The sequence below is a fragment of the Salmo salar genome, chromosome 16, assembly GCF_965601325.2.
Source record: "Salmo salar chromosome 16, fSalSal1, whole genome shotgun sequence".
NCBI lineage: Eukaryota > Metazoa > Chordata > Actinopteri > Salmoniformes > Salmonidae > Salmo > Salmo salar.
The window spans coordinates 72,137,751-72,159,729 of record NC_138306.1 but is presented as its reverse complement, the minus strand read 5'-3'; the positions used below and the strand labels follow the sequence as shown (position 1 = coordinate 72,159,729).

The 21,979-nt window shown below is 42.0% G+C and overlaps 1 protein-coding gene across 2 annotated transcripts in view; it reads right to left on the bottom strand.

Moving 5' to 3' along the window:
• The window catches only part of LOC106574555 (beta-1,3-galactosyltransferase 1), a 120,711-nt gene extending 98,732 nt beyond the window's left edge, over nucleotides 1-21,979 (bottom strand). Inside the window, exon 1 of one of the 2 annotated variants that reach the window (XM_014150525.3) lies at nucleotides 21,887-21,979. The gene's annotated coding sequence lies outside the window, so the exon portion shown is untranslated. The remainder of the gene's footprint in view (nucleotides 1-21,886) is intronic. The other variant, XM_014150526.3, reaches the window with a different exon arrangement.

The window sequence follows — 21,979 nt, the reverse complement described above, 5'->3', positions numbered from 1 at the left end:
CGCTTCACCCTCCTCTTCCATTCGGTGTTTGATCATCCTGTGGAGGGTCGAGAGGGGGGTGAGCGCCTACTCTAACTACGCCAGGGATCTAGGACCACCTCGGAGTTCGCTCTGGAGTTCTGGACCATCGTGGCCTCTACCGGATGGAACGAGTTGGCTCTGGTCACCGTGTTCCACAGAGAACTGCGTGAGGACGCACAGAAGGAGTTAGCCTGCTGTGATGACAACCTGTCACTCGACCAGCTCATCAGCATGGCGATCCGGTTGGACAAACTCCTGCCGTCCCGACGAATCCGGAGCCCATGGCTACACCTGCTCCATGGCCAGAGCCGATGGAGGTGGGCACTGCACGTTTGCCCGAGGCAGAACATAGGAGAAGGAGGAATCTGGGTCTATGCTTCTATTGTGGAGAAAAGGGTAATTTCTCCCCAACCTGCCCTATCCACAAATAGGCGAGGAGATGACAAGCCAGGGAATTTGCCTGCTCCAACCCAGGCAGGATGCAAGATCTCACCTCCTTTTCTGTCAACTCAACCAGTGTGTTTTCCCACTAAATTCCCTGAATACCCTAGCCCCTCACTCCCGTTAGCTCTGATTTGATTCCGGAACTGCCGGGAATCTTTTAAAAAGCGCACTGGCCACTGCATTACGCATTCCTTTGGTTCCCCTACAGTCACCCATTCCGGTTCGAGCCCGGGATAATCGTCCAATAGGGACAGGGCTTGTACATCACATCACTGTTCCCGTTTCTCTGCTGACCCATGACACTCATTTAGAACAGATCACCTTTTTGATTATAGACACCCCCACACACCCCGTTATTTTAGGTCTCCCCTGGTTGAGTTGGCATAACCCTGTTATTTCCTGGTCCGAGAGGAGACTGCTGGGCTGGTCGCAAGAGTGTCAGGGGAGGTGTCTCGCGGTGTCTGTCAACACCACTATGTCGGAAAGTCCGGGCCACGCCCCTCAAGTGGATTTACCGGAGGAATACCAGGATCTGCACCGGGTTTTCTCTAAGACCCAGGCTACACGCCTGCCTCCTCATCACCCCTGGGACTGTGCCATTGACCTGCTGTCTGACACAGCCCTCCCGAGAAGACACGTCTAACCCCTCTCCTATGAGGAGACCGAGGCCATGGAGACCTACGTACAGGAGAGCCTCCAGCAGGGTTTTACGTCACCAGCCTCCTCAAGCTTATTTTTTGTTAAGAAGAAAGATGGGGGACTGCGCCCCTGCATTGATTATTGAACACTGAATAAAGCCACCGTTAAGATCCGCTATTCTTTACCCCTCATCCCAACCATCATCGAACAAATGCACAGGGTGCAGTACTTCACGAAACTGGACTTGAGGAGCGCCTACAATCTATCCGCATTCGTGCAGGCGACAAATGGAAAACGGCCTTTTCCACGACCACGGGCCATTACGAGTATCTCGTTATGCCCTTCAGTCTTCCAGGCCTTTATTATCGAAGTGTTTCAACACATGCTGGGACGGGCGAAGTGGTTTATATAGACAGAATTTTGGTCTATTCTGCTGACTGCCCCCAGCACGTCTCGTTAGTCAGGTCTGTGCTGGGAAGACTCTTGGAGCATGATCTATATGTTAAACAAGAGAAATGTTTGTTTTTCCAGCAGTCCGTGTCCTTTTTGGGCTACCTCATATCCACGGAGGGAGTGGAGATGGAGGAGCAATGTGTCAGTGCAGTCAGGCCATGGCCCATCCCCAACTTCGTGAGAGCAGTGCAGCGATTCCTGGGGTTGGCCAACTATTTCCGGAGGTTCATCCGGGCCTTCAGCACGGTGGTCGCGCCTCTTACCTCCCCGCTGAGAGGAGAGGAGGTCTCCAGTGGGTTCGTTGGACGGCGGAGGGCGTTCGAGACACTGAAGTCACGCTTCACCACTGCTCCTGTGCTGGCACATCCAGACCCCTCAGTCTCCTTCATCATCAAGGTGGATGCCTCCGAAATAGGAGTCAGGGCAGTGCTGTCCCAGCGCACCGGAACTCCTCCAAAGCTGCGGCTCTGTGCCTTCTACTCCAAGCAGCTGAGCCCCACACAGATGAGCTACGATGTAGGGGACCAGGAAATCTTGGTGGTCAAGAAGGCTCTGAAGGAGTTGAGGCACTGGCTGTAGAGGTCCAAACACCCTTTCCTGGTGTGGACAGACCACCGCAACCTGGAGTACATCAGGGCAGCGAAGAGGCTAAACCCGAGACAGGCTAGGTGGGCTCTATTCTTCGCCAGGTTCCAATTCACGCTTTCCTATAGGCCAGGCTCGAAGAACGTGATGGCGGACGCCCTATGATGAGGAAAGGCAGGGAGAGGAGATCCCATCATCCCTCCAGTGCGTGTTGGGGTATCATCGCGCCAGTGGTGTGGGACGTGGAGGCCCTGTGCACGTAACCGCGCCTACATGTCCACGGGTGTGCGGGACCGCCTCCTTACCTGGACGCACATGGCGCCTGTGTCGGGTCATCCTGGGATAAGCCGTACCATCGCCTGCCTGACTGAGAAGTACTGGTGGCCCACCTTGGCTAGGGACACCCGGATTTACGTATCTTCCTGCTCCATCTGTGCCCAGTCAAAGACCCAGACACCTCTCTTATGGAAAGCTCCTTCTCCTACCGTTTCCATAATGACCCTGGTCTCACCTCTCGGTGGACTTCGTTACTGACCTTCCCCCCTCCCAGGGGAACACCACCGTTCTCATCGTTGTGGACCGGTTTTCCAAAGCTTGTCGCCTCCTTGTCGACATATTTTTAATCATCATTAGAGTCTCATCATGCAGCCTTACAATGTATTAAAAATCAAAACATATTGCTCAACGTTTGTAGAACAACTAAAGTTACATTTAATAACTCTAAATGTAAGGTCTGTCGTCGGAAGAAGGGGACCAAAGCGCAGCGCGGTACGTGTTCATGATTTTTATTATCAAAACACTCAAACAAAAATAACAAAACGAAAAGCCAACAGTTCCGTCAGGTACTCTATACAAAACAGAAAACAACTACCCACAAACACAGGTGGGAAAAAGGCTGCCTAAGTATGATTCCCAATCAGAGACAACGGCCTCTGATTGGAAACCATACTCGGCCAAAACAAAGAAATAGAATGCATAGAATGCCCACCCCACACCCTGACCTAACCAAATAGAGAAGAAACACGGCTCTCTAAGGTCAGGGCGTGACACTAAATTAAGCATACAGTATAGGAGCACCTATTTTTTTGTTAACCGCTCAACACAGAATAGCCACACTCAAATCGTTTGGAGAAAATATTTATATTTTATTCAGCTTTGTTCAATTTTATTCTTCATACTATAAAATAATATAAAATAATGCCACGGAATCCTAAGCAAATCATGTCTGCTAAATGAATTAGCGTAGCCCACAGCCATTTGGAATAGCCACATCAAGACAACTAAGAGTATGCTATTCTTTTCTTCTGAAATAGACAACATTTTCTTCATATCATGCTTCTTTAGACCTGTCTAAAATAAATAATGGATTTATTGTGAAGGTGTAGACTATATTACATGGATTTATTCGAGTTCTAAAAATGTAGATGTTCCAAAGGTCTGCATCCGTGGCTTGTACTGTAGGCTATGTGTGGAACCCAGGAGATGCTAAATGTGTTTATGGTAATTAACGGTCAATTACCGTGAGACCGACAGTTATTTGCTTGACAATTACCGGCTGACGAAATTTCTTGACCGTCACAGCCCTATTCATGAGCTCATTTTAATTTAGCTAGAAGGGTCAGGAGACATAAGAAATTGATTGATTGATTGATGATAACTATCAACGACATTAATAAGAGATTGATTATTTGGACACACACCAGTAGATGATTGGGAATATGTCAGGAAAAAATTATTCAGATGGTACAATTTATTTCGATTTTTTTTTTTACTTATTCTTTGCTAAGCACAGTGAACAGAAGTATATTTTCCTGTTAGCCAATATAAAGAGATCGATGTGCATCTGAAGTCTAACTTGGTTTATTGTCCATCGTGTGGAGTTATCAGATCACTCATCATAATCACTCCATCCCTTCCCAATTTTCTGGGTCGCTGGCAGATGCTCCTTAGCACAATGAGATTAAATCAGTATTGTATGAAGATAAAGGAGTTTGCTATCAAAGATTTAATCAAAAGGAGGCTCATCACATATTTCAGTTTCCGAAAGACTCAATGGCTTTACTTACTGATGTACAGTGGTGGAAAAAGTACCCAATTGTCATACTTGAGTAAAAGTAGATGTAATTGCAAAATTATACTTAAGTATCAAAAGTTAAAGTATAAATAATTTCAAATTACTTCTATTAGGTATTCCAAACGGTGCAATTTTTTATTTTATTTACATTTACAGATAGTCAAGGGCACACTAAAACACAATTTACAAATGAAGCAAGTGTATTTAGTGAATCTGCCAGATCAGAGCCAGTAGTGATGACCAGGCATGTTGTCTTGATAAATGTGCGAATTGGACCATTTCCTGTCCTGATAAGCGTTCATAATTTAACGAGTACTTTTGGGTGTCACAGAGTAACACATACATTCTTTTCTTTAGGAATGTTGTGGAGTAAAAGTAAAAGTTGTCAAAAATATAAATAGCAAAACTACTTCAGTAGTACTTTAAAGTATTTTTACTTAAGTACTTTACACCACTGCTGATGTATAAACTGGTCCTGGGTCAGTTGACAGCAAGGTGAAAGGTGCACAGGACAAAGTGAGAAAGGAAAGGGAAAGGGGGATACCTAGTCAGATGTACAATTGAATGCATTCAACTGAAATGTGTCTTTCACACTTAACCCAACCCCTCTGAATCAGAGAGGGCTGCCTTAATCAACATCCATGTCTTCGGCGCCCGGAAGGGGCCAAGGGAGCATAATATTTGTGTCACAGAAGCAAGCCTTGTTGCATTGAATAGATTCAATTGAATTCCTGCTTTCGTAAGGTAATTGATAGCATCTGATATACATCTGAGCAAAATAGCTGGAGCATTACTGACTCGTGGTAATCATGATTTATAATACGTATACTCAAGACATAATCCAGTATCTTCCCTTGTGTGAGTTCATCCCATCCAAGGCCCTGTGCTTATTAAATACGAGCATCATCCAGAAACTGTAATCAACTAAATCTTGAAAAAAGCATGGGCGCAACAAATGAGAGATGATATTTTGTGCAACACATCACAGCGCCCATATCATGTAGCAAAGCCAATTTGTGTAGCTTGCGAACAGAAAATAAGGACTGAAGGAGACAGATGTTTTGCTTAGAAATGGCTAAATCCAAATATCTGGATTACAGTTGAAGTACAAGCCAGGTCATATTTACTATTTTTGACCGCAACAGAGACGATGTTCTTTAAAACCTTGTTAAACTACAAAATGCAATACATTCAACATCCCTGTTCAAATGCCTACAGTACTGGGGGTCTTGTCAAGAATAAACTGTGAAAACTGTGACCTCTATATGTACAGTAGCACCACATGATTAAACAAAAACAAACAACTACAAATTAAAGGGCAATAATATAAATAGTGTACACAATTGATTTCAAATTCCCTTCAGGAGGGATGACAGAGCATTCTTTCATCCTTAAGTCATAGCTTTTCTTTCCCACAATTCCCAGGGTAGAGTAAATACACTCCCCTCCGTATTTATTTGGACTGTGAAGCAATTTTTGTAATTTTTTTTTTAAACATTTGCCTCTATACTCCAGCATTTTGAATTTGAGATCAAATATTTCATATGAGGTGACAGTACGTAATGTCACCTTTTATGTAAGAGTATTTTGACTTGATGAAAAAAAATTGACAAATTCACTTACATGTAAGTGTATTCAAGTATTCAAAATGTTAATATTTGGTCCCATATTCCTAGCACGCAATGACTACATCAAGCTTGTAATTCTACAAACTTGTTGGATGTATTTGCAGTTTTTTTTGGGAGGTTTCAGATTATGCTTTAGGAACTGAATGGTGCATAATGTCATGTTGAAGTAATTTTTTATTGTAAATAAGAATTGAAGATGTTTCTGAACACTTCTACATTAATGTGGATGCTACCATGAATATAGATAATAATGATGAGTGAGAAAGTTACAAAAGAACAAAGATCATACCCCCCCAAAAAATGCTAACTTCCCCTGGGAGGTTGGATCAGGAACGGGCTACTGCATTTGGGGCTACGGGGCACCGGCCTCCAGCAAATGTCCTGCAATTCTACACATTTTCCTAACATATACAATCTGACCTCCAGTGGTCACTCAAATGCCCAAAACTAAAAAACTAAAACATTACTTGGTTAGGGGCCCCCTGGAGGTCGGGGGTCACAGGTCACGTGCCCTGCATGCCCGTTTGGTAATCCAGCCCTGGGTATGATCTCAAATCCAAAATGCTTGGGTATAGAGCTAAATGTACAGTCGTTCCTCCTTTAAAAGTTGCGAGCTTACACCGCGGGACTTAGAGGTACCCAGCGTCATGGCTTCATTGCTCCAGACCACCGCAAGGGGGAGTTAGAGCACTCATTATGCATTTGGGTCCCAAGGTTTTTATATGACCAATCATATCGAGTGGTTCCAATGACGAATTTGATGCGAGCCATCCGTCGCTGGTGACTTTCTTCAGCAAAGATGGCTGACAAAACATTACGGTGGAAGCAAATGTAATTAATTATAACGTCATAATGAGTCAAGCAAAAAAATTACAATTGAGAGGATTATGTTAGTTAATATACAGACAAACGATTGTGCATATTTTTTTGTCATAAAGTTAATTTATGAAAATCCCTATTTTAGCAAGTTAGCTGACTAGCTAACATTAGCCAGCTAGCTAGCTAGTGTTATGACATGAGTATGAAATTGTAATTCGTGGTGTTTAATGTTTTAGGGACTCCTGAGAAAACCAGCAAACCAGGCTGTCATCTTGTGAAACTGGATGTAAAGAATCTAGCTAGCTAAAGCATTTACTGGAAATTGAATGTACAATTGTGTAAGCTTGCCTTGCTTATATTTGCCATGCAATGCAGCTAAATAGCTATTTAACTATTTATTTGCTTATTGTGTAGTGGAGGATAAAAATAACTGTATGTCTATGGATGTGTAGCTAGCTACAGTATGTAGCCGATCTGTGTATGGACCATAAAACGTATGGTATGAATATTAGTTCATAACCTATGAACCTTAGCTATCATAGTTGTTGTATCGACTTCAAGTCTGAATGGCATTAATGAAGCCTATGGATAGAGTAGAATATAATAACTGTATTGTGCCAAGGATGCAAGTCCTATATACATGTACTGTAGTTATTACCACACATGAGATCCCCACATTGTAGCCTGTACATTGAATATATTCACTGATAATGTACTCTTCCATGGCAAATAAAGGTGCGGTTCAGGTATGAATCTCTGTGAGACATTCTTTTTCAGTCATATCCAATACCAGGTGTATCAAACTCCATTCTTTGAATGATGCTGTGTCTGCATGTATGTATTACAATTATACACTTCAACAGTGTTTACCACTCCTGCTCCTGGGACATCAATGATTACACAATGTAACTATGCAATAGACTAGAAACATGATTTAAGTAAAGGCTGATTTGTAATTCATAAATATATAAAAAAACAGTACACTACACCTCCTATGCATATCTAAGTCCCTTCATTTGCATTAATCTGAAGACACAGGATAGGTGTAGTATTTCAATGGGATACTTAATTTCAACCAGCGGAGAATGTGAAACGCTTTATTGAAAGTTCATTATCCAGGTGTTATGAATACATAATACATGCATTATAAATATTATAATTGTAATATTATATTATAAATACAAGTTCAATCTGTTATTTAATGCATATGCAATACATTATAAAAAAAGAAGAAGAAAGAGGATGTGGGGAGAGAGGAGTAGAAGACAGAAAAGGAAAGGTAAAACAGAGGAGCAGGGAAGACAGAATATGATTAATGATTTACAGTGCTACCCTGATATTCTCTTAGTTCATCACAATTACATAGTGTCTCTAGCGGTGTCTCCTAACCAGCCTTTGGCTCCCAGTCGGGCTGAAGGTTACCTTAAGAGCGGGAGAGGTGGCGATGACGGGACTGGCTTCCTCTCTCACATCAAAACATACCTGCAGACGAGAGACAGATGGATAGAGAGAGAGCATGATTTACTTCTTTGGGATAGGTGGGACGGTAGCGTCCCACCTGGCCAACATCCGGTGAAATGGCAGAGTGCCAAAATCAAATTACTATAAATATGAAACTTTCATGAAATCACAAGTGCAATACATCAAAATACAGCTTAACTTGTTGTTAATCCAGCCAAGGTGTCAGATTTCAAAAACGCTTTACGGCGAAAGCAAACCATGCAATTATCTGAGGACAGCGTCCAGCACACAAATGCATAACAAATCATTTACAACCAGGGAGTTGCGACACGAAAGTCAGAAATAGCGATATAATATATGCCTTACCTTTGAAGATCTTCTTCTGTTGGCACTCCAAAAGGTCTCAGTTACATTACAAATGGTCCTTTTGTTTGATTAATTTCTTCTTTATATCCATAAAAACTCAGTTTAGCTGGCGCGCTTCAGTCAATAATCCACTCGGTTTCCATCGGTCAAAATGCATACAAAATGAATCCCAAACGTTACCAATAAACTTATCCAAACAAGTCAATCAATGTTATAATCAATCCTTAGGTACCCTAATATGCAAATAAACAATAAAATTTAAGACGGAGAATCGTTATTGTCTTTACCGGAGATAAACAAAAAGAACGCGCTATCTTGGCCATGCGCATGGAAACACTACAGCCAAAATGGGAGCCCTTAGAAAAACTACCTCTTCTCCCTAATTTTTCCAAAAACCAGCCTGAAACTTTCTAAAGACTGTTGACATCTAGTGGAAGCCCTAGGAACTGCAATCGGGGACGATTTCACCCTATTATAAAAGTGCCAGGCATTGAAATCAGTGGTATGCTGAATTTTCTTTTTTTTTAATGGTTTGTCCTCGGGGTTTCGCTGCCATTTCAGTTCTGTTATACTCAAAGACATTATCTTAACAGTTTTAGAAACTTTAGAGCGTTTTCTATCCAAATCTACCAATTATATGCATATCATTGCTTCTGGGCCTGAGAAGAAGGCAGTTTACTTTGGGCACGCTTTTCATCCGGACGTCAAAATACCGCCCCCTATCCCAAAGAAGTTAGGCTTTGTTTTTTTTATTCTAACACGGTCAGTCATTATAATCATCAGGAGGTGAACTGCAAATCTGACCTTGGATCATTAACTCTGGGACTACTACATCTCTATCTGAATTTCAATGTAAAGCATCTCTTTAATAATACTTCCTGTTGACCCGACCAAGTGACCTCTCACCTATGATCATGCTGTGCCCTCTGTGTCAGCCAGTTCAGATGCGGGAGGGGTTCACCAACACAGCTGATATAACCTAGAGGATTTAGGGAGAAGGATGAAGTGAAGGAGAGAGACTTTTATTGAGAAAATAAGGTAGTTAAAGAGACTGTGTTCAACAGGAATCTGTGTGTGTGTGTAGTCTCACTTAGTGTCCACACTAAGTGGCTACAGAGTACTTTATGCTGAAAAACAGACACATGAGTACAAACAATAGAAGATAATGTCATCATTAGACTTTTACATTACCAGATCACAAATGAATACATAAATACCACTTGAAGCTTGATGATGACTTGATCATTTGAATCAGTTCTGTAGTGATAAGGCAACAGCTGGTGAGGTGTCAGGTTCACCTCTGTACTTAAAGGGTGATTATTCCAACTCTCTGTGAAATGCTGCAGATCTGCCCGCAGACAAGATAGGAACACATATCCCACACAGAAGAGGTGGATAGAAATTGACAGGTCAAGGTATCCTTCTTCCTCTAAACTGTGCAGCAAGTTGTAGTACTGACATGTCACAGCACTCCAAACATCTCTCCATAAGCAATCCACTCTAACAGAGAAAAATAAAATGTTTTGTGGGGGGGAGGAACCTAATCTCTGTGGTCCTGTGGTCTTCCTCCATGAATAGTGAACACTGAGGTGGGGCCGAGGTTATAGAAATGCAAGTTGTGTGAGTGGTTACTGACTGCATGTGATGCAGACACCTATCTGAGTGTACCTGAAACATTAAAATATAGAGCGCTATCTGCCTCACCACTTGGTTATTGCAAGGCTAACCCTCAGGGAAATCATGACTTGGCAGCAACAGGGACTTGATAGTCCAGTGAAAATGGGTGTTTATGTAAATCTGAAAATTAGCAGCTGACATCTTAAGGGTTTTTTAATTAAAGCATGTGAGACAGGTTCCATGTACAAGACAGGCAGGGAGGAAGAGAGAAAAAGATCACAGAACAGTTTAATTACCTCTGGTCATGGACACTTTTGCCAGCAATAAAGCTTCCACGGCCTGTTCCTCGGACAGTGAACACACATTTGGCAATATCTACATTTTCGACCCCTTGATCAGCTCGCACTTTGAAAGTAAAGAAAATAGCTTATTTTTTTTGTAGATATGAAAACAATAACTGAGATATGACTGTTCAATCTAAAGCAGCAGATGTCATTTTCAGGATACGTCAACACAGCACAGAAAGCTTAACACCAGACTGGTATTGTGGTTGTTCATTGGGTGATGGGAAAAATGCAATATGCGTACAAAATAATATACTTAACTTCTTTGAAAATCCATCTATGCCGCCAAAGATGACAATGTTGTACCTTGAAAAAAAGCATTGGAATTAGAAGTGAAATGTTTAACCTATTAACCTGCTTCATTATTTATGTATTACCAGTTGATGAAGAACAACTTCAATTTCATACATCATTGAAAATGTGTCTACGAATAAGTAAGAATAAAAACGTTAAAATAACTTATTAGATTTGATGGAGACATTATACATCTTAGTACCATATCAATTTATGATTTGTATCAATGTGGGCGAGAGACAGGGGAGCAGGATCAGAGTATTTTTGCCGAACAATGCAACAAAGCTGGATCATTCTGGCAATGATACCTGCACCATCTACACGCTGCAAAGACTCCCTAACTCTTTGCCATTGTACACGATGGCCCATTGCTTGGAGACTTCCTTTGACCATTCTAAAGCCCGCATGGAGGATCCTTGCCCTAATGGTCCTGACTTTCTGGTCTAACTCTTCATCTGGCATATCAGAATAGCATTCCTTGACAGACATATTGTGTTCTTTCATCCTTCTGTAAAAAAAAGCTAAACGTTACACTGTCATGAAATATGAATATTTATCGACTATGAAACAAATAAGACATGGCCTGCTTATGAGTTGCCATGAAAGAAAGTTCGATGAATTCAACTGAAAATGGCGAGAACAGGCATTCGTAGCTAAATGTTTTGGTTAGCTTAAAAATAATAATTGCATGATTTATCATTCTACGGTATGTATGTATCTATGTAATATAGTAGAATGTTATGAACCGACACTGAATCGTAGGAGCTAACTACTAGCTATGTAGAAGTTGGATGGAAGAACGCCCAGTGCTGCTTACCTGAGATGCCATCATCACACAGTCCTTCGTAGGTGTCCGCTATGACTTCCTTTGTGTCGGAAAGAAAGGCTGAACAGTATTGGTTGTAGCCAAACTGACATAAAAAAATGGCCAAAATGGAGGGTGGTTGATAGCGAAATTCAAATACATTTTTTTCTCAAAATATTTTATGTGAATAAAATGCATAAAGTTTTGCGTTCTATTACAAAATATTTGATTGCAAAAATTTTTTTTACTTTGAAGCCTCGTTTTTGCTTTCAGAACAATTGTTTTTGCTGGAAAATAAAACAGTTGCTTTCAGAACAATTATTTTTGCTTGAAAATAAAAAAGTTTTGCTCTCGACAAAAAGACACAAATGTACCTCCATAGCATACAACAATTTGCCTGTGAATAACCAGGCCTTCATACAAACTTGCTATGCAGAATTCTTGATGCACAACCGAAGGTGCTGCCATATCCTGCCAGCACGCCCACAAGCGAGCCACTCAGGTGGAGAATGACGCGTGGAAGAGGGCGAGGAACGAGATGGGAGTAACAACAATTTGTTGCAAGTTGGGGAGGGGGGGGGGGCTAATAGCGGAACAATAGACTATTCAACCTTTACTAAAGAATAGTCTAATAGCCGAGCTAGGTGTGAAAAACCCCCCTCCTATCACAGACCAGATTTGCCCTAACGACCAAGGGGGAGTTAGAGCACTGATTATGCTTTTGGGTCCCAATGCACTACTGTGTCTCTGACAATGAATGGGCAATATAAACCAAATAATAAACTGATAATTGTGCACGACTTCAAATGAAACAAGCACGAAGTAGGTTTCGAACCCTCAACTTTCTTGCCCGAAGTCCAGCGCGCTATCGACTGTGCACCAAAAGCATGCTCAAGCCGCTGAGTCGATAGAGCGCATCCTTGCGGTAGCTTGCTACTCAATGTAATAAAGTAATGACTTTTCAAATAAGTTACCTTACACGTTATGTTGGCTGACAATTTGTTAGCTACGCTGTCCTTACAAACCACATAGCATATCATTACAGCAGTATATACTGGTATGTCAGCTATCTACCTAACGTCAAACCTGCCAGTATATGAACTGTAGGCTATCTAACTACCCAACGTTTATTGACTTGATTATTCCTGTCATTCTTAACTTAGCTAAATGGTATAGTCGTTGTGCGTTCTCAATGGACATTCGGCTGCTTTCGTAAATTCATTCTGGGCTATCTACTCCAATTTCAGAACACTCTCGTCTGAGTGTACCAGAGCGCAGAATAATGAATTTATGAGCGCTCAACAGCCGTTGAATATGGCCGGTGTCAGTAAACGTCGGCAAAAAAGCATATTTAAATTGTTTCCAGCAGCACATTTACAGTCACCAACGCTCTGGTTAACACAAAAACTGCCTAACCAGCTCTGCTAGGGTGAGTAAAATGGTCAGAGTCTGGAAGTAGCTAGCAAGCTAGCCAACGTTAGCTTGTGTTCTTGACTGCCGTTGTAAGGCTAGAACGCTCAAATCAACTCTACTCCCCGGCCCGAATGTCCAGTGTGCACTCCGAGAGTGAAACGGTCCGAATTTACAAACTGACAATGCTCTGACTTTATGAGCGCAGGCACTCCAGATTGAATTTAAGAACACACCCAAAGTCAAAAAATTTCTAACTAGTAATTTGTTATGCTGACTAGCTAGCAAGAGGTTGCAAAGCAACAGCATCAACTTCCGGTAGAGAAGTAGAGAAGGCAAAGAGCAAGTACGCTCAACTGAAAGTTTGGTTACACTACAATTAGGGTGTGGAAATGTTATGCCCCTTAGATATTAATTTAGAATCCTCCAATCCTTTTATGGTGTAGCCTACTCCCGACCGTCACGTTGTACAGCACCATATTGTCCATTCCATCCTAACGGAAACCCTGAAGGTTTCATTTTTCGTTTTTCTTGGAATAGAAACACCATAATATGAATCAAATTAATTAAGGCAAATTTCTTAAAATCAATCCCATATACTATGTTATTACAAAAAAGGTTTTAAATTCTCTGGTAATGCCAATATGGAAGACTTTCAAATGCTTCTCAAAGATTCCCTCTTGTGGTCAAACTAGCACTAACTCGCATTAACAGAAAAAATGGCTGACAAACAAATAACGAGCCACAGAATGCTGCAGCAGCCCACAAGGTGTGCCGCACTATGACAAAACGTTTAAAGGAGGAACCACTGTACACATTTTAGTTTCACTGTCCAAAAAAAATACGTTGGGGAATTTATATCCTTGGTAAAATGAACTACTTGGAAAACAGGCAAAATGAGGCAAGCCAGTACCATGCTGTAATTATATCTACAGGACAGAGTGGTACCAAAATAAGACATTTTTGGGTCAAAATTGTAGCTGGGGAGTCTGACTCCCTCCCTTAATATGCTCTGGGAAAAGCAGTGCATTACTTTGCTCATTAACTTTCTTCCAGTCATTTCATCTCACCTAGCTAACTACGGTAAACAGAGGAGAAAAAAAAGGGGGGGGGGGGGGGGTGATACCCCTTCCTATTACCCATTACACAACAGTAGCTAAGATGGGGAGAAGTCTGTCCATAATAAAGTGCTTCTCTGCCTTCTTAACAACACTATCAACAAGGCAGGTCCTACAGGTCCTAGTTTTGTCTCACCTGAACTTCTGTTCAGTCGTGTGGTCAGGTGCCACAAAGACAGAAAATGACAATTGTCTCAGAACAGGGCAGCACGGCTGGCCCTTAAATGTACACAGGGAGCTAACATTAATGATATGCATGTCAATCTCTCATTGCTCAAAGTGGAGGAGAGATTGACTTCATCACTACTTGTTTTGTAAGAAGTGTTCACAAGCTGAAGCTGTTTAAACTACTAGTACACAGTTCGGACATCCATGCGCACTCCACAAGACATGCCACCAGAGGACTCTTCACAATCCCCAAGTCCAGAACAGACTACATGGAACTCTATTCCACATCAGGTAACTGATGCAAGCAGTAGAATCAGATTTTAAAAACACACGTTATGGAACAGCGGGACTGTGAAGAGACACACACACACAGGTACAGACACATGCATACACACACAAACGCTAGCACTCTACACGCACGTACTTTGAAATAACGTTGTATGGTGGTATTATACATTTTGTAGATATGATGTACTGTTTTATATTTTGTTTTATGTGCGATGTAACTGCCTTAATGTGTTTGGACCCCAGGAAGTGTAGCTGCAGGAACTAATGAGGATCCATAATAAACTCCAGGAAGAGTAGCTGCTGCCTTGGCAGGAACTAATGGGGATCCCTAATAAATACAAATACCTCTCATTTTCTTTTTCATAGAAAACACCTGTCTAGTGGAGCGATGTGTGTTCAATGTGTGTTTTTTCAAAAGTGATCTTCAATTGTTTGGTTCATTTCAAAGTCAGTCAAAGCCTTTAAAGAGCACCTGATTCATAGAGTGTTTAAATTCCCTAGTACTAGTAGGTCATGTGACCATGGGGGATAAGACAGGGATCAGACAGTTCCATATTAAACCTGCCTCCCTTCAAAATCAATTTGAGAGGCATAATTCTGAGCGGAAGGCAAATGTCAAATCGACATACAGATCTCAGAGGATAACGGAAACTGAAACATGCGTGGTCTGTATCTAACTACTGTTTGAAATAAAAAATACTGTTAGGTCTACTCCATCCTATATACTGTATAAACAATCAGAATAGTGCATCAGTGGAGGCGGCTGAGGGGAGGACGGCTCACAATAATGGCTGGAACGGCGCGAATGGAATGGCATCAAACACATAGAAACCATCTGTTTGATTTTGTTGATACCGTTCCACCTATTCCGCTCCAGACATTAGCACTTGCCCATCCTCCCCAATTAAGGTGCCACCAACCTCCTGTGTAGTACATAGCCTATTAGAGTGAACAAATGAGTATTCAAATGGAACATTGTAGTCCACTGAGCTGTAATATTGTTTTGTTCACAGACTCACAGCGAGGCAACAGACTAGAATTGACAACGTGAACAAGGCTACCCGATCACATCTAAATGTAGCACGTCCTTCCAACAAGCCATAATCCTTCAATGTGGCATCTGGGGGCTATAGCGGTCTGTACATGGCTTCAGATACGTAAAGTAACATGTGTGGACCACGCCTCCTCTTCCTCATCCTCCCTTTCAGTCTCTCGACCTCTAACCCAGGCCCATCATGAGTTTGGAGCCGTGCTGTGCTCTAGGAGGATTAAAAAAAACTATTAAGAGCTTAAATGGTTCTAATGGTGCGCTGAGCGTGACCCCCCCTTCTAAATGGCACAGGACCAGAGAGATAATGTATGTGGTGTGGGTGGGACATATCAGCTTCCACATAATGGAAATATAGGAGCAGATTCAACAGCTACTATTGTTGGAAAAAGGGAACTTGCCAAAGTTTAACACAAGGAGGCAGCGAGGGGACCGCTCGTTCCCCTGAAGCCCCTCTCTTGTATGACTACTGCAGCGCAAATCCAATCATCCACTTGACCAGGGGAGCTTGGAGCCGTCCGTCTCCAGTGGCCAAGTTGGCAAACCAGCAAAGGCCCTTCAGCAGAACCCAATTATACCCGAGACCCATGAGACACTCTCAGAGCTTGGAGCTCTTCCCTTCCCACAGCTAACAATGGTGCGGTGGCCTATGCTCAGTAGGCTGCTCATGTACTGTAGATCCACACACCAACACCGCACCGCACCACACGGACCAGAGTTGGCGTTCAGTCCCAGCTAGGTGGAGGCAGGGCTGCAGAAAACAAAGTGGGCTACAGCTGTTGATGCTGCTGATGTGGTGGAATCGTGGCGCGCTTGCCGTCTCTTTATCTCTTGTCCTAGATTGGCTGCCGAACACCGTGATACCAGCTCTACGAGCTCCAAGGACGTGTTAAAGGGGAACCTTTGTCCTAAAGGTCCTCGCATACTGTCTAAAGCGCTTAAAGGAAGACTGCAACTGCAAGTTTACAGTTTAGATCCCCACATAATCAGCCGTTGGATTATACTGGGAAAGCTAATGGACTGAGTTTATGTAGATGCGTTCATTAGACATCGCATCGCTACCAATTCTTCAGATGGCGGTAGCTCACCTCATCAACCTCGGATGTGTTTGTGGTTTTGGCGTGACAGCCGCCTGGCTCCGCTCCGACACGTTCACATCACATCACACGCTATTCAATTGTTTCACAGAAAATGAATGTGGACATCTGCCATTACAATGCTTACGGAGGATAACAACGCTGTGTTTGCCATTCAGGGCCATTTGCCATTCTTGTAAACAAATATGGTAAACAATGCTTGTGTCTATAGCTTGGCTTAGCTTAATCACTGATTCAACGACCATTCACATACAGTACAACACAATCAATTTGACTCTGTACCTTCCTAATCACTGGCATTGAATGCACTCTGGTATACAACATGGCTTTGCGGTCCCGTGTGGCTCAGTTGGTAGAGCATGGCGCTTGCAACGCCAGAGTTGTGGGTTTGATTCCCACGGGGGACCAGTACGAAAATGTATGCCCTCACTACTGTAAGTCGCTCTGGATAAAAGCGTCTGCTAAATGTAAAATGTGTCTAGCCAGCCTATTTTATGAAAGTGTCAAATCAAATAAAACACAAAAATGGTAACACTGTCACTGTGGTTGACTGACTGTGTGCTGCTGTCACATTTGGGCCTTGGAAAGCACAAGCAGGACGGGAGCCATGTGTGACTGTCATAGCTAAAGGGATTATCTAGTGATCCAATAAACTCTGGACGGCAATGACAAAGATGATCACGGCCGAGCATTGAGTGAGACAGATGAAATGTACAGTTGCATTTGTTAGTGACTCTGTATAGAGGACAGCACAGGTCAAATCACATCAGCATGAAAACATCGGAGACGCTTGGAGAATGAAAATCACTAACGGAAATGTGAGGAATTGTATTATAGCTGTACTGTGCTTCATATCAAGACTACACTACACAAGACTAGTGCCTTTTATGCATGGTATAACAAACACAATTGACATTACCAGCAGCAACACATAGAGTCCCTTGGTAAAACAAGTGAACCATTGCTTTAGGCAGAATATAGTCCCACATAAATGTGATCACAAAAATAATATATAGCCAACAGACTACAGGTAGAGTCTTAGAAAAAAAGGTGTTATCTAGAACCTAAAAGGGCTTTCCAGCTGTACTCATAGGAGAACACTTTGAAGAACCCTTTGGTTACCTTGATAACATGCAGCGACACAGATTTTCCTTAATTGCTTTGATAAGAAAAACAACAAACGCTGAAGTGCACATGACCTGGGAAACAGCGTAATATGAGATTTTGCGATCCACATTTCTATTGCTCTCTTATTGATGCCATCCACCACCCTTTTTGGTTCCAGGTAGAACTCTTTTGTGTTCCATGTAGAACCCTATTGGGAAAGGGTTCTACATGGAACCCAATAGGGTTCAACCTGCAACCAAAAAGGGTTCTACTTGGAACCAAAAAAGGGTTCTCCTATGGGGACAGCCGAAGAACCCTTGTGGAGCCCCGGGGACAGCCGAAGAACCCTTGTGGAGCCCTTTTTTCTAAGAATAGTAAAATAAATGACACTCTAAGTCATATTAATTAAAATGTAAGGGGTAAACTGTATTTATTGTAAACAGCCGAGGACACTTTACAGGGAGAGTTTATGCTCCTGCTAGACCCCTTACTACACCAACCTGCCATATAACAGGCTTTTAAAAGGCCTTCAACTAAAACAACCCCAAATACTGACCCAGTATGCACACATCCACAAGGTGTTAATAAAATGGCAACTGTTTAAAGCTGATTCTGTTTGGGCAAAACAACATTGGCATTTGACAAGTTCAGGCCGGCTAGACTTGAAAGAGATAAATATTCCCCTGAGAATAAAAAAAAGAAAAAGTTGACCGTAATCACATGCAACAACACAGATTTTCCTTTTAAAATGCTTTGATAAGAAAAACAACAAACGCTGAAGTGCACATGACCTGGGAAACAGCGTAATATGAGATTTTGCGATCCACATTTCTATTGCTCTCTTATTGATGCCATCCACCACCCTTTTTGGTTCCAGGTAGAACTCTTTTGTGTTCCATGTAGAACCCTATTGGGAAAGGGTTCTACATGGAACCCAATAGGGTTCAACCTGCAACCAAAAAGGGTTCTACTTGGAACCAAAAAAGGGTTCTCCTATGGGGACAGCCGAAGAACCCTTGTGGAGCCCTTTTTTCTAAGAATAGTAAAATAAATGACACTCTAAGTCATATTAATTAAAATGTAAGGGGTAAACTGTATTTATTGTAAACAGCCGAGGACACTTTACAGGGAGAGTTTATGCTCCTGCTAGACCCCTTACTACACCAACCTGCCATATAACAGGCTTTTAAAAGGCCTTCAACTAAAACAACCCCAAATACTGACCCAGTATGCACACATCCACAAGGTGTTAATAAAATGGCAACTGTTTAAAGCTGATTCTGTTTGGGCAAAACAACATTGGCATTTGACAAGTTCAGGCCGGCTAGACTTGAAAGAGATAAATATTCCCCTGAGAATAAAAAAAAGAAAAAGTTGACCGTAATCACATGCAACAACACAGATTTTCCTTTTAAAATGCTTTGATAAGAAAAACAACAAACGCTGAAGTGCACATGACCTGGAAACAGCGTAATATGAGATTTTGCGATCCACATTTCTATCGCTCTCTTATCGATGCCATCCACCACTGTCACATAGTGTTTATCTCCTGAATGAACTATTAACATTGTAGATTCTTATAAATAACATTCCACCACAGCACACACATGTAATTAAGAATATGTAGCTCTTGGCTATTATATTATCCCTGTGGGTAAAAGAGCATTCAATATTCCATTCCATTAGAACTGTGGCAGTACACTGTTGTATTGTTTTGAAGTGTATATTTCAAAGGATCAATTTCTCAAGTCAAATACATCCTAGATCTAGACCTACATGTTCCCTACACGAATGGAACAATGCATAAAATGAATCTTAAGCAAGTAGCAAGTGGAGAGAAGGGCCATAAACACGCAATCAAATGCCCCTCAGAGAGTTAATACATAGGGCACACTGGTGCTTCTCCTCACTAGTGTCAATGGGACATGGCTTACGGTAAAAGATAAGTAGCTATTTAAAGATAAGAGGGTTTGTGATATGACCTGGATCGTTACACGTTCAATATTGCAATACATTTGACGGGAGTCAGTGCTTCTAAAAAATGCACAGGATGTTTCCTAAGGCAAAACGTTGCTTCCCGTCGACCACCGCTGTTAACGTAAGGGAATCTGAATCCAAGGCTATTACGGGGTTACTATTACACTTGACCGATGCACGGCCTGCTGACAGCACACGGCTACTTACTGTATTGACTTACTATTGATCTATAGCTAATGTAATGCAAAGGTGAACATAGACACTGTAGGGTACAGCCAGGTGAAATATGGCGCTTTCGCTTTGATTATAGCCCATGATTGCTATTGAAGGAACCGTAATCTTTCAATGCAGTAGAGAATAATAGGCAATTGTGATAAGTATGATATTATTGAGATCAGTCAATATGACAGTGTTTAGATGGATCAAACCAATTCAGCATCTCAATCCCTTGTACATATAAAGACCCCTCCTCTCTCTTCTCTTCCACAACCTTCATTGTTCTCCTCATTTAAAGCTTCCATCTGTCTAAGATACCTATTGTGATATGCCATTGTTTAATTGAGATTCAACTGCTGCCTTTCTGGTCAAATGAGATAAATGGGGCACTGAGGATGTTTGAAATTAAATGGGACATTTTTTTTTCATCCGTAAAATATCAGTTACTGGTAGGATGCCAAAACGCAGGCTTAAATGAGGGAATTTTGGCAGGACCGGGGGAATTAACGACCAGGCACTGTAAGGTCGAGAGACAGAGAGAGGCTGCGCTTACACAAGATGGACTATGCTTCTTGCTACAGCATTACTCTCTGACAAGCAAGTGTGAAAAGTACTGATGTAGCAACTTCAAACAGCAGCGTAATTCCAAAAGAGGATCAGTCGCACAGTGAAAAAGCCTTTGAGATCTATGGCGTTTCGCCCCACAAAGGCTCTGTCAGAATAAGTCTCTGTCAATAGATTTCCCGAGGTTTAGACACACTGTTCACAGAATGACAAGACGCTGCAGCTTAAATGGTCACTATGCCCCACTATGCACAATCAACAGTTCTAAAAACGGAGGAGGTTCAGTCTTGCTTTGATTTACTTTGTCATGCTTGTGTATACCACACCTAAATGGTAAACAGTGGTGATACTCTAGTCCTGCACAGTAAACAGATCAACGACCTACTTTTGGCTATGTAACATTTGTTGTTCACATGCAGTTATTGGCTTTGTATGTGCAAGGTCATTGTAGTAGAACAAGTGTGTTGAACCTAGCTACTGCAAACAGATGCCTCTTTGTCAAAACATAGATGCTATCACCAAAACGTAAAATGAAATTCAATAAGTGAAAAGTGAATATACTGTAGCCTATGCAAAGTTGATATTAAGAAAACATTCATAATTCATGTGTTTATGCTTTGGATATGATGAATCCTTGCCTCCCAGGGCTTATAGGTTCTCACTTGATGAGGGAGAATCTGAGTAAAATAGACTGTTAGCGTAGCCTATGTGTGGTATTTAAATCAGTAGTTGTATTGTAATGTATGTCCCTATGCTGAACGCCCTGTAGTATGTGGATGACATACAGTAAGTGCTAGGGGACTTGTCCTTGAGGCATGTGCTCAGTATGATAGCCGCTATCAACAAACAACAATATGACATGAAGTTCAAAATGAGATAAACATGTAAGCTAGCCTTGCGCAATTCACTTCAAGCAGAGCAATAAAAGGGTTTCAACGCATAGCTATTTGGTTCGATTTGCATCAAAGCCGTAGGCTACATCAAATCAACAGACAATCCTGGACCACAAAACATCCGAGCATCACTGCTAATGTGAGACGCACTCTTCAATACAGAACATTCCTTTGGAGTCCCGGACGGTCCATCAGACGGCAAAGCCAATAGGACAAAAGCAAACAACAGACGATGCATTTCTAAACACAAAGAAGCAGCGACCGAATGGTTTGCACTGTCACTATAAAACGATTATAATGTAACCACAAAGTAATCGCATGCACGAAATAAAAAGGCTGAATGACGATGAAAGCTTGTACCAAGTGTTCAGTAAGCTGTTGCGGTCTTTCGCCACTGGACAAACACAAATAGAAGCAATAGGATTCAGTTAACAAAACATTGGTACCTACCAGTCTCGTTGTCTACATCCCACCAAGACAAGTGGTGCTGAAACTGTGTCAGTCCTGCGCTGGGCTCCGCATCTGATCTCACCGCGAGAAAGC